Here is a 14,770-nt window from a genome sequence, read left to right on the forward strand (position 1 = left end):
CCTCCCACTTACTGCAAATGTCGACTCTCATGCTTCATATAACAAGCGAAACCATAAGAGTCAGTGTCTTATGTATATATGTAATTCCGCCATTCAAAGTCCACGTGACATTTCTCTGTGTCCTTTCCACGCGAAAATTCCTTATCTTTCTCCTGAGACCACTACGCTTAAAGTTTCTGCCTAAATGACGCACACCACAAAATGCTCACATATTAATATCTACATATTTGCGCAAGAATGGAATAAAACAGTCATCAGTGTTTCGAATTCCCTTTAATATGCACATCATATTTGACTCTGGGAGAAGTATTTTGCAGAAAGACGGATCTCGTAGTTCGTTTCTTGAAGAATCTCTTATTTCCCGTGATATAACACTGAACGAGGAAGGCCTACCTCGCTGTTGTGCACTGATTGAGATACGCCTAATCAAATAATTTAGATCTGTGTTTTCGAGAGAAGTGATTTTCTTGAAATCATTATTCCTTATGCAGTATTGTAGGATACGAAATGATAGTATTTTATGGGTAATACCCATATGCAACAATACATATAAAATATTTCGCTAGATGAGCCGAAATTATAATTTAGATCTTAGGTAAAGTGAGTCTAAAGATGTAGTAAAGAGAATGAAACTTACGTATGATACCTCTTATTTAAAATTTTATCAAAATCTCCCAAAAAGATTCATTATATAGGCCTATAGGCTATTATGTAAACTTCATTTAGAACCTTAGTATACTTTAGCGTACATCTACCATATCGTGTTACACGAGAATTGGACCTGTAGTTTGGACGTTGTCACGAATAAACAGACGGACGAGGACTTTTTCCGAAACACGCCAGAACAGTAGCTTAGCTAAACAAGAGATTGTCAGCTTCTTATGGTAATTCCCGTGTATACAAAATACCGCCACTGGAGACTGATATTCAAGGGCAATTTAAGAAATGTACAAGTTTGGATGTAATTTGACACTGTATGGTGAGTTTCATATTTACATATAGAAGGGCCTAATACTTGGTGCCATAACTCCGTCTTGTTTCAAGTAGGTTGAAATCGCAAACCGTAGCATCGAACGAACTCTATAAATCTTATGTTATTATTCTAATTGTGCACTGCACGAACTTTCGTATCGAGTCTTTGGAAATGCCACGAGGATATAAGAAAAGAAGACATTTACTAAAAGATTGTTTTAGAACTGAGCTGATCAGCGTATGTTAACTGAAACCGCTCAGTTTGAATGTCTTCAGCTTTGCTTAATCGTTATGTCTGTTTTTCTCTCGGCCAAAAAAGTTTTAAATTTTCGTTTCGATTACTTTATGATCATGAATTATGTAAGACTTGAGGTTCTCACAGCGGTGAATATGAAGATTTCTGTCTTCTGGGTTATTGCGCTGTGTAGTCTGGTCGATGTTAACCAACGTTTCAGAGGTCATACTGCCTCCGTCATCAGGGCGATGAATATGCCAATAGGGTGTGAGGAGTTGGATTTTATAGGCAGGGACGTGAAAGGTGGCTCGGGGCAGGCTACACCTTTCACGTCCCTGCCTATAAAATCCAACTCCTCACACCCTATTGGCATATTCATCGCCCTGATGACGGAGGCAGTATGACCTCTGAAACGTTGGTTAACATCGACCAGACTACACAGCGCAATAACCCAGAAGACAGAAATCTTCATCATGAATTATGTTTGTGGTTTGGAAGGAGCTTTCATTATGATTCTCAATTTAATATTTTTTCTACCTGTGAAGGAACATACAATATTTAATATGAAGTTAATACTTTGTCAACATACATTTAAATTAGAGATCTGCATTTGGATTATTGGTAGAAACTGTGCTGAACTGGTGGAAGTTATGGTATGATGTTCATTATTAGATTTGTTCTCTTTGGTTTGTTCGGGTTAATTGCTTTTAAACTATAGCCACAAGAGTTTGAGGGAGTTTCAAACAATCTCATTAATACTGAAGACATTTTAACATACTCTAAACTTATCGCCAAAGTGAAGAAACCTACAAATGTTCACAGCAGAGTGTGCATTGGAAATTACTAACACAGATCCAATGCACACTCTTTATAAACAACCGTGGCGTATATAAACTTCAAAAAGTCACAGAAGATACTTAGGAGCATCACAAGCTGCGTGTAGGCTTAGAGCATAAAGCAACATACGCATAGCTTTCAATGTGCAATCAAGTGGAATTAACTTGAAGCTTCAAGAACTCTGTTCTTTAGTTCGTCGACTACCTTTCGCTTTACATCCTGTATTCTCCTTTTCATTCTCGCCAAATGCTTTGCTACTAGAGAAAACATTATAGGCTAATATAAACTGTGTGTGTGTGTAATAATGTTTCATTAGCTTCCAAGATTTTCAAGCAGACGCCCTTTCATTATGTTTCGTTAATTAGTCTTCTTAATAGTGGAGTTAAGGAAGGGGGCTCGCTTTCTTCTTACATCCAGATAATCATAGGCCTGGATTTTCCGTATACAAACCTTGTTGTCAACAGGATATGTAATTTGATAATTATATACAGGCTTAAAGTCGTATCTATATATCAAAAAACTAATAAGTTTATAGACGGTTGAGAATCTGTACGTGCTGTTCATTTAGCCGGATACTGTGTACTTTAAGACAATCACGTAATAAAATATTCAAAACTTTCGTTAGCGTTTTAAAGGAATTAAATGTTACAGAAATTAGATCCTCGTGGTTGAAGATAGAAAATGGTGAAAGGCTCTTGTGAACACGGCAATGAACTGTTGGGCTCCGTAATTTCTTTACTATCTGAGCGACTATCAGCTTCTCAAAGACTCTGTTACGTGGAATTAGTTAAATGTTTGGGAAAATTGGGACATGGTCTTCTAAAGGCGGAATTTTGGGCATGGGAATAGCAGTGGGACAAATTAATAGACTTACTCATGCAGCCCCTGGGCTTCTGCATCACCGCCACGAATGGGAAACATTGCAGGCCTGATCGAATATTGACTGAAATATTACTAACAAACAAACGAGATAACTCTGTCAACGTAACCCGAAGGTTAATTATGACAAAACATTAGTTGCTTTCCGTACCATATTTTTCTAGCCGAATTAAATGTGAAATATTCTAATGAATTTTTAACATTCATTTTAATATTACTTTAGAAACTCTTTTGTGCTTCCAAGTAGTGTTTCCCACGATATTTGGCCACTAAGGAGACTTTTGTAAGATATAAATTTTCTCTATTCTGTAACCCTTACAGTGCAATACCCTACTACGTGAAGAGCCCAGATCCCAAGTCTGTCTCCGTGTGGGGTGTAAATTTTTTTAACGCACCCCAGATAATAGATGAACGCATTTTCTGATTCATACGTGTCAAGCCACTGCAGCCGATGAAAGTGGGCACATTGTATAAAGAAATGCTCATAGGTATGACGTATCTCTCGACAGTCACACTCCGGGTTAATCGGCGTTAACATTAAATCCCCGCAAAATTTTCAGGCGCATTTGCAACGAACTTGCAAAAATTCCCTTATTAGCGTCGCCGTCTCTCTGTCTATCCACATGTACCTAATAACTGGAGAACTACTGACCGGAACATCATGGAATATAATCTTTGGCGGGGTTGTTATTATGTATCTATGCATTTCAGGTTTGGTTGAAATCGAACAAAAATGACGGTTACTTCATATTAAGACCTAACGTATCACAGTGAAAAATATTTCGGACAGAATTATAGAGAAAATCAATACACCCATTTTATATCAAATACACTTTTGCTTCAAGTTTATTAATATTCGGTATAATTAAACCACAGTGATATTTATGCTTTTTCTCGAGAAATGTTTGACTAATTTTGATCTGATTTCATATTAGGTGCCCGTGTTTGAATTACGCTGTTTATAAGACAGCGCTAAACGTTGTCATTCACGAATCGAATGAGAACCTGGAAACAGTAGAAGCGAACTCCCTTCAATCATTACAGTATGCATACATCTCCTAACTTGTGTTTATTGCTGTTTTCGTGTTGGGAGAAGTTTTAATTAGACCAGGTACGTTGTTGCACGTCATGCGGTCAGGAATATTTGCTCTGCGTGGCGGCTGTACGGAGGACGAGGACCCAGTGGTCACTTCGTCATGATTGATTATTTACGATCGATAGACTCATTAGACCAGCTCTTAGTGCATAAATACTGCTAGACTAAACGTCAACTCAGCTTTCAGCTGCACCACCCGCCCGCCTGCCTGCTGGCTTCCTGCGGCTAGTTTCCTGTGCATACGATCTGTTATGCCACCCCCTCTCAGTACCCTCCCCTCACTAGCATCCCCCTCTCTCCGTGCATTGACTTTACTTGTTTCGTACTCATTGCAATCCCTCGATCGACCCCTCCCTTTCAATGCACTGGGACAAAACAATTGGTAATCCGGTGCAACAGCGACTGCCCCATGTATATTTCATACTAATCGAAGTTTTGAAAAAGGGGGCTGCAGAGTTTATCCCTGGAAAAGTGCAAGCCGTCAACGTATATATACATACAGGCATACTATACGTACGTGTTGGTTCAAAGAAGAATTAATGTATTATATATTTCCCTTTCATGATTCCAAATCCGTGTACATGTGAATTATGCTGAACGTGTTCTTTCCGATGGCTCTTTAAAAATTCTAAATTTTCGAGCATAATGTTTCTGGAGTACTCATTTCTATTTTTCATATATTATAGTGGGATTTTCTATTGAATTTGATATTTAGTAGTAGTGCTTTTTCTATTTTGAATTGCGCCCTCCTGTTCCTAATGTCAGAAATGTAATTAAGGGCTGTGGCCATTGGTCAATGTCGATAGTAGTCTATCTCGCGGAGGGGCAACCAAAACCAAGGTAATTGAGCGAGCAGGCCACGCCATTCATACAATCGAACACTGACTGACCAAATCTAGGGTGCTGTGACAGTCCTACCCTGCCCCCGACGTAGAGAGTAGGTTATGATCAGTGTTAAGTGCTGTTCAGAAGCACATCTTCCTTAACCCGAAGTCAGTGATATGAATTGTAGTAAACTTATGTGTAATAATATCTGATTTACTACCGTTGTCGCCATTGGATTTCCGTTGTCCCCACTCTTTTATCATTATAGTCCTCCTCCGATAGTCCTCTGGATCCTTTGGGTTTAACCACATCTTTCAAATTTCTTCTGAGATGTTTACATTTTCTCTTCTTCGCAGATTCCATCCATTATTCGTCAAAAGTATCTATGCTATTTATCTTTCCCATACTTTTATTAAATTCTGGCTATAATTCCATTCCTAGCATCTGATTTAGAACCTCCTGTTTTGTATAATGTGAAACTTTCACGGGTACTAAGTGTAATAAGTTCTTCTCGGGGCACCAGCCGTGTCAGGTGGTTGGACGGAGAAAACACCAACGTTTTGAGAACCAACTTCGTCTTCTGAGTATTGTACTGAATGTTACTTTCGTCCAGATATTCCAGCTAGGACTGCATATATTCAGCATAATAAGTGAATCCGGTTCGCTACTGCGATCATTTGACCCTCAACAGGCTTTTTCCGGGTTACAAGAGCTAAAATATAAAAACCTTAGTTCGAACCTCGGATGCTGATGCTGTGGTCAGAGCCACGCCTACGCTAATTAAATGTTGGCATGAGAAAGGGTTGGTGCATTTTTTCAAAGCATAGTACTCCGCCCTCCACCTACCTCCCCCACCCCACATTATATCGACGGCAGCGCAAAACTGTTCTTACGCCCGTGGTGTATAGCAAAATTCAGTGGCAAATGCGCGGAGATGCAGTGGGCTTGGAAAAGGGTGGACACGTGGATCAATGACCCTCGGTTGACAAACTAGACCAGGCATGGGGTGACCGACCATATTCTGAAGGGGAGCTAAAGTCGGACGCAACGTATACACATATTTCATATCCCTTTGTCTTTCTGGATCAGGATGAGTGGCCGAGGTAATGATGTGATATTTTAAAATAAATTAGGCAATATTTTCACACCATCTGGACATCCCTTTTAACAGCCTTCAGTGCTGTTGCACTTCACTTAAATGGGATGACCTACTGATACACTTCAACAGAAGCAGTCGTCATCTTGGATAATTAAATATTTCATTTGTCCTTGCAACTATTTTTATAACTTTATTTCTTTGGTAACCTATAATATTACGTGAATCGAAATTTTAAAATGCATTCCGCATAAATTATTGAACACATTATTATGGAACTTTAAGTTAGAATGCAGAGAGAGATAGGCATTATTATTATTATTATTATTAACCATATTGTTTTTAAATGCGAATATTTTCTCATGGCTTCACAAGTATGTACACATGGTCCGTTGTGTTGCGTTATATTGCATCTTGCAAGATGAATACACATTGTGTAAATATGGTAATAAAAGCGATAAAAATTAGCTGCATTTAAGTTGTATGACGAGCATTTTGCAAGTTAAATTAAAAATATAAATTTGCTTACAATTACCAACATTTAATTTGTGTGCTCAGAAACCCATTACATGGAACATTAAGATATCTATGAAGTAATTTTGTATTTCATTATATGTTTATAATTTAAAGTTGCCTTTTTTAAATACACATGTCATAACGAGGCCATTACTCCCCTATTGTAAATTTTACTACCCCGTTGGGAGCTGCGACTCCCCCTTTAAAAAATGCCACTGTATAATATAAAATAGGCAATAACGTAGTATTTTCGTTATTTATTTCAAGGAATTATCGAGAATCCAGTTATAAGGAACTTGTTCTTTAATTATAGACCAGTATAATTCCACAGATTTGATATATGACTCAGATTTGTTGTGAATTCGAAAGAGATGAATATGCAAGCTCTGAATTCTTCATATTTCCACTAGGTAGGTTTGTGGTTTTTATGGCCGTGAAGGTGTCGATTGTGGTCTTCTCGGCTGTGACACCTTTTACTCTCAAATGCATTATAAAACAAATGTAATTATTTTGTAGTCCGTCTAATAACAATCATTTTATTTTGTCATTTTAATTATATACACATAATCACAATTCTTTTCAGTATCGGACATGGTTAGATATAGGGCTAGTTAATTGTGATTTATTGGTAATTCAGAATCATACGAAATAGTCTGTTAGAAAATAAAACCCCAGTTACAATAAGTACAGCATTTGTCTTTCCCTCTATAGCCCCGTAAAATCTTACAGTGGCACAAACAAATTCAGAGTCAATGTGTGGTGGATGAGTTTAACGGACTCGGTGGCACCGCGAGTTAAAGACCTCACGTTCTTAATTCATGGGCCATGGGCTCAATTTCACGTGGTAGATGACTATTTTGGTGTTATCATGCAAAGACACAAGTCTGGCGGTGGGTGAGCACCACTTCGTCCTTCCAAGAAATAATACCTTGTACCCAAATATTTACTGTTCCGAAATTAGGGTGAATTTCTTAATTAAAACAGGATTAATGTCTATTCTTGAAAGCAAAAGCTCTTTATTGGATAGTAGCTGTGTTGCGGTCTACGGAAATCATCCCTCCCGAAGGAAGCTAAAGGAGGTTGGAAGACATTTTGTTGTCCGGCGTATTCAGCCGTCTGTCAGTATTATTTCTACGTACCTGTAATTGATCAAAAAAAGACATTTCGTGATTTCCTGCACGTATGAAGAGGTCATTTTGACAGAGGACTCTTTGAAACCAGTAAACATTCAGACACGGAAATATTACGATTAAGTCAATATATGTGCACTGTATGAACGAAAACATAAATTATATAAAAATATTAGCTTACTGCGTCTGGTTTGGTCGAGAGCTGTAAAACAGTATGAGGTTGTTAAAGAGAAGGGGGGTGCGGTGTCCTCTTTTACCTAACCATACCGGCAAAGTGGAGAGGGATATAACCCTTTACTTTCATCTTATGCTTAATATGTTCCTTTAAAAACTGGTACTCTCTTTTTTTAATTGCGCAGTACGTTGAGCCACATAGCGCATGAAGGGGCCGAGTCCCGCGCCGTCCAATCTGCCTCATTGCCCCCTCCTCTTACCCCCACCCCCTTTTCACTTGCTCTCGGTACACAGCATCAACAACTCCGACCAACTAGCCCCAAGCACTTCAAAGTGCCCCTCTGATGGAAAAATCGATTCAGGCATACGCTATGCTTTATGAAGAGATGAATCACTCATCTCGGTGATGAAGCAAACTATCTTGAGTACATGCAAGTACACATCGAATTACCCTCAACATTATTCATGCTTTGCAATAATTGCACGGCTGAGGAGTATTCTAATTATCAGAATGTTGTCGCGTAACGATACAGAAAATTTTGGCTAATGATGTGTATAAGTGAAATTCACGACGTGTCTTGGATAAGGAAAAAAATGTAGAGAGAAATGATTATTATATAATTTATATTACTTTTTGTAAGATGAATAATTCATTTAATGACCTTCAGAAGCTTGACCCCACCCCCAACAACCACCTTTCACTTACCTTCCCTACAAGCAACCGCAATCAGTAGTGAACCACATCTGGTCGGATACGTTAGTGCTTCCAGACACATTAAGATGTATCTACGCTCTCATTTTTGGTATGTTCAATTTTACTTTCCAATATATTATTTTGTTTCTATATTCTTTCATATTCATTAATATTTCTTTAAATCATTTGTATTACAGGCCGATGTAGAACATGAAAAAACATTCGCTCCAAAAACATTCACTCCAATATAAAAATGAATCTGGAAGTGAACATCACATAATAAGATGTTTCTTATAAAAATAGGGGGTAGGCGTGTGTGGGTTTAATTTATGGCTTACAATAGAAATTAGTGGCGGGTTCTTGTAAAAATTGTAATGAATCATTTTAGGTCGAAAACAGTGAATTCCTTGGCTGAGTGAGCGACTTTCAGCTTCACAATAAATACTCTGTTCCATGACGTTAGATAGGTTCGTATAAATAATATCTCAACATAAAGAACAATCAGTCGTTCAAAATAGCAAAAAAGTACTTGGAAGATACACAGTCTCCAAAAAGATTGCCACTGAGTCTGCATTGGATGTACAGTGTCTCAAAAAGATGTGTATACATTATAACTCGGAACATAAAACCTGTATTTGTACATCTTTATACTGTATATTTCACTGAAGAACGCCTTCCGTCTTGACCACTGTAAATAAACACTCAGTGGCAATGGTGATTTCGGATTTTTGTACCTGACTTTGACAATAAATGTTACAGGTCTATGTTCCATTTTGCAGTCCTCGGGGTTATAAAGGAATCACCAGAACTTAGAAAGGATTGTGAAGGTGGTGATTGTAACGATACTTTACTTGAAGCTTTAATGATACCTATACTTATATAGTGAAGAATATTTGTGGAGGGATTTTTCTGGATATCAGCTTAGACTTTGTACAGCATTAGCTGAGAATCTAGACGAAACTCTTATCCGTAGGTGGCGACGTCTTTACGTGGTCAAGAGAGGAGCTAATAATAACTGTCCATTTGACTTGTGTAAAGTGCAGTACAATGGGACACTCAGGCCAGTGAATAGTGCTTCCTGTGTCTCCCTCCATCAACACCGCTCCATTATACGTTTTGTTAATGTGTTTTCTGCACCCTCTAAGAAGAAAGAAATGGCCCGGTGAGTAGTTTAACACGCAGATGAGGAAATTGAGGTTTTCCCAGAAGTATAACCTAAAAACTGTAGGTTTATGTGTGATTTTTTTAAAATTTCCTTAGTTATCATCTTAAAAAGTATGGTCTAGAAATTTGTTTACATTAGACAACCTCTACAGTAATTTCAGTTTAATACGACGCTCAGTAATGAATAAGTGAGATAAGAATATGCTTTTCTTACGGAGTATGTGGGTTTAAGTAGAAAATTTATACGGGACTAATTAAAAATATGTCCTTCAATAACTGCTCAATGGAATGCAATTTAGTGACTGTAAAAGATCTTATTTAAGAAATATTTTCTCAAAGAAATCTGGCGATTTAAGTTTGAAAGACTTCGTCTTGTGTCGATTTCAATTAGCCTTTGAATGTTGTCCTCATAAATAAGTCAATCAGTGTTAGATTTCAAGATTCAAGATCAGCGATTGAATGGTCTTCAGAATAATATGCTTCTGACGTGTAATCCCAGACGTCTTACGAGAGCTAGTTAATTTCGTTTCAGAGGAAAAGAAGAATATACAGACGCATAATAAACAGATGCTTTTAACGTATCGAGAGATTGAGGCACAGTCCACAAGAATTCAGTTTTCTTTATTGAAATGCCGCGTTTCAAAACCACAAAGCTGCTTTCTGATTTACACCCATAGCGTATTCCGAAATGCCACTGTCGAGATATGAGTACTGTGACTGAATATTTTGCGTCCCTGATACATATTCGAGAAGTCCAGGGTTCGCAATTGGGGTCTGTTTTTCTTGGCTTTCTTGAGCCCCTTTAAAAGAATTTTGGGAGATACTTTGTACTGTTAACTAACTCTTTCTTTCGTGAGACTGAATAGTTCAATAAATTGGCTAGGGACTAGACCAGGTTTCGAATCCCGGCAGAAGCAGACAATATTTTTTTTGTAACACGTACAGACCAGCTCTGGATCCCAGCCAGCTGTTATATAGTGAGTCCCTGGAGATCTTTCCCTGGGGTCAAAGCGGTCGGAGCGTCAACTTATTCAGCCACCTGCATCTAGTATCGAAGTTATAAATACGTGGAGCTTTAGCTACGTGCTCCCATACTTTTTTATGTCGTGGTTGATAAGTCCAGGGAAATTTACCGCTTCCTTCCACATCCCTTCCCATGCCTCTTCCACATTCAACATTGCATTTGACACTGTACAGAGGATGCGTTTGAGAAATTGCTACAAGGAATGCGGAAATGCAATTGCAGGGTTCGTACTCCTAACCTCCAAAGCCATAGTCAGTATTCAGTCTCTTTGCAGATTGAACTGACCTGGAGCGTGCGTACCAAGTACCCCACCTTTAAGATTCTTGTATCGTGTAATTCTTGTGGTTGTAGATGTTTTGGAATTAAGCCTCGAGTTTCTGGGTAGGGTGGTGTCAGTGGTGAATGTCCAGGTTTGAGATCGTCGCCAGTTGCAAAGAAAAGAGCATTAATTGATTGTAGGAAGCTGTGTGTCCTTAGAATTGACTCCCCCTTCCAGAAGGGAAGCTTAATTAATCCCGAGGGTGGAACGCGTCCCATTAACATGCCGGGAATCAATTGGATGCTGGAATGTGCAGCTGCGATGACGGACATCGGACGTCGTACGGGCGATTTCGCCGGCCAATGCGCTGTGGAATCTTGTAATATGTCCAAAATGATGTGTGCGCGTGTATGAAGACAGCCAATTTGCTTAAGGTATTGACCAAGCATTTGAAATTATACCACAGGATAAAACAATACACCGCAATGAGGAAGAAACAGCTCATAACACATTCAAACAGCAGCGAAGAAAATTTTAGCTAAAGTTCTATTGTCAGTTTGATAATCTGACTTGTATTTCGCTGTGTGTGTGTGTGGGGGGGGGGGGGAGAGCCCAGGAGTCGGTGAGTGTAAGTCAGGATCGTTGATTGCTTTCGGTTTCTGCAGTTGCATTACTAAAAATATTTCATGCCAATAACAATTAAGTTAAATCTGGCGGAACATCTGTACATCTGATGTTATTTTATATAGCTGGTTTTATTTATCTGTATGTGAGGTGCAGTCTGGTCTGTCCGCAAAAAAGGTGCCGTGGGCTTTTGTTTTTCACAGGTTTCAGTTGTCAGAATCTGTAAATAAATGCAGTTGATTTTAATTCAAAACATTTGTGTTCACAATGCTCTTCATTTAAAGTAATGTATAGTTCAGATAATATAGTGACTAAGCTACATATTTGACAACCGGCTTTCGATTCCCGGCAAGGATAAGAGACGTTTATCTTAGCTATTGCGTCTAGACAGGCTGGGGGTAAGGCGGACGGGTCGTCAAACTGACTTCTTATCTCCATATAATTCTGAAGTAAAGAGAAACTGGAGCTATGCCATTATTCTTCCACACGTATTCATGGTGTGGTGTTTGGTTAAGTAAATTAAATTAGAGGAATTAGTTTGTACGTTTCGCGTGATCCTGAAGTTCCGAAATTCATTTACCAGCTACCGATGTTCTAATATTATGTTGTACTCTGTCAAATGCTTGAAGTTTATTTGATGTGTTCTTCCCTCCAGCCCTTACATCAAGTGATGAACCGATATTCAGATTCCTTATTTACCATCTTGTTCATCTGCTCTCGTATTGTTAACAGTAAGAAACAAATCAACTCTCTTTCTTCACCACGGGATGTTTGTCGCGCAGAGGATGTGGGAAGTTTGTAATCTCTTAAGACAGATTCGGTTTGGTCATTTCGTTCACGAGACGTCAGCTGCTTAATTGCTCAAGAGATCAGGTGACGTGTCAGCAGGACATGGTAGGGAGTGAGACTAATCCACTTCATGAATATGCATTCTGCAGGTCTGGTTGGCAGATAAAATGTTTCTTTCTCCAAATAGACCCAGTTAAAATATATTGAAATGAGTAATAATTTTTATATCCCGTTGGGTACAAATTGTTACGTTTGTCTTGTAGCATCCTGTTGTGTTTATCGTATATAATTCTGATCACCGTCACTTTCACACAGCTTTTATCAGTATTTATTATAACAGCATTATTGTAATGTTATTCTGATCATTGATGTCATGTATCAACATGTTTCGAACATTAATTTTCCATCTTCGAACTTTACTGTCCTGTTCAAGCATGATAATGACCTCCTTAACACATTTGTTATGTAGCAGCTGAGAGGTAGACCTTACGAGGTGCGATCGGAAAGTTTCAAGACTGTGTCAATAGAGGGCGAACCGGGTGTAGTACGAGCTTCTGCCGCTAGGGTGTGCGGCCTACATTCATAGTGAATCAGTGTGCCAGCCGGCATCATCGAATTAGCATTTGTTTCTTAGTTACGGGCGTTTTGGTAGTGCATTACACCGACCCTCCTGCGATTTCGGAATGGCGTGTGCATCAAATTTTGCCAAAGACTCGCCAAAACGGCTACGGAAACCTATGAAATGCTAAAGCAAGCATCTAATATAAGGCTAGGCGTAAATATGTTAGCGAAGACAACGTTAGATAAAACATGCGTAGTAAAGAGTTTCGAAAGCATATCAATTTGTTGCGATTCGGTTATAGAAGGACTTATGTTACTGACGCACTTATATTTTGGTAGTGGTTGAGTAAGCAAGACACTACTATCATGTGTAGGCAATGGTTTAAGCCATATGTTTATAGCAGGAATAATAAAAAATACTGCAATGATTTCTAACCAATAGAAGTTCTACAGTTACACGCAAAAGTCAGTGGGGACTGTTGGAAGATTTATTGAAACATGTCTAAGATCGTATGGTGAAAAATACTACTAACTGTAGCCAGAGTAAAAGAAACTTTCTGTTGTAGCGAAATTACAAAATGTCAACAACTCATAAAAGAAAAATATAGTGAAGAAAGACTCCCGGGTTACAAGCCGTGTCAGGTAGCTGAACGGTGAATAAACCAACGTTTGGAGAGCAATCTCTGCTCTCATCCTCAGGGCTGCGTGGTAACCAATCCGATCCTTTGTTACGCGCTCGCTGCTTGGAGTTCTTAACATATCGATTGAGTCACAGAAGCAATTTGATTGCGGTCGTCATGATTCTTGAAATTTTCAACACGCAGCAGGAGTGCTCAAATTTCTGTGCTGCCATCTGTTGGAAAGTATGTAGTAGTAAGAATTCATTCGCCGTAACTCCCAGGAGTACACTCCAGTCCACAGAAACTGGTCCGTTTGCTTACTTTTTCAATTATCTTTAAAGATAATGCTTCTGGTTCGTAACTTGATGTCGTAGGATTTGAGGTTTTCACAGCGGTCGTGGCCTAATTTAAGTTATTATCCTAGCATTTGCCCGTAGAGACTGAGAAAACCAAGAAAAGCCTTCTTCAGGTCGAGATTTGAACCTTGGTTTCCTAGAATACCAAGCAGGAATTGTTTAATCCGACGTTCGGTATAGCATTATTTAATCGTTGTTTCTTATCGTTTTCCTACTAACGATGTGTTACTAAGACGTAATTACCATTTCTAAAAAGTTTGTTATAATAATGTGTTTAATTTATTTTACCGCATTCATGTATTTGATCATATTTTCCGCGAGATTTCCTAAACATTGTTGCTTATTAGGAAAGCCATGTTAATCGGACATAAATTCCGAACTGCGTTTCTTCATACACCTCGAATGTAACTCTCCAAATATTTAACAGTACGAAAAATGTGGAAAAGAGTTAATGAAAAAAATTAAACACCCACTTTTTTCAATACATTTTATACTCGAATCATTGTATTTTCTAGATAGTTAAATAAAATAAATTTTACGCTGTCTTATCTCATAACTGGAGAACCGTGGCTGTCTGCTGCTGAACTAAAGGACCGGAGGATTTTTCTTAGGATATATATATATATTTCTTAATTTTAATTCAAAGCCTTTATTGAACATATGTTTTACTGACTGTATTAACATACGTCTTATGTATAACTTAATTTTATTGCTTACCTGTTTTGTGTATTTCAGTGGTTGTCGATGAGAGGAGAATAGGCTTACTATTGTCACAGACAATTTTTATTATTTATGAACGTGAAAACAATTTACATTTAATGGTACAGAAAGGGATAATTTCGTTCAGTTTTGAAAGGAATCATGAAACGATTATTAATCAAGGAAATTTTATACTAATATTCACAGCATATTAGAAAAT

At 38.3% G+C, this 14,770-nt stretch overlaps 1 long non-coding RNA gene across 1 annotated transcript in view; it reads left to right on the forward strand.

Moving 5' to 3' along the window:
* LOC147874453 (uncharacterized) overlaps nt 1-14,770 on the forward strand; it is a 290,349-nt gene that overhangs the window by 3,075 nt on the left and 272,504 nt on the right. The gene's annotated exons all lie outside the window — the stretch shown is intronic.

This window comes from Zootermopsis nevadensis, unplaced genomic scaffold (genome assembly GCF_977971745.1).
Source record: "Zootermopsis nevadensis isolate Lab colony 2312 unplaced genomic scaffold, Znev_1.0 Znev_ptg000008l, whole genome shotgun sequence".
In the NCBI taxonomy this organism is placed as follows: Eukaryota; Metazoa; Arthropoda; class Insecta; order Blattodea; family Termopsidae; genus Zootermopsis; species Zootermopsis nevadensis.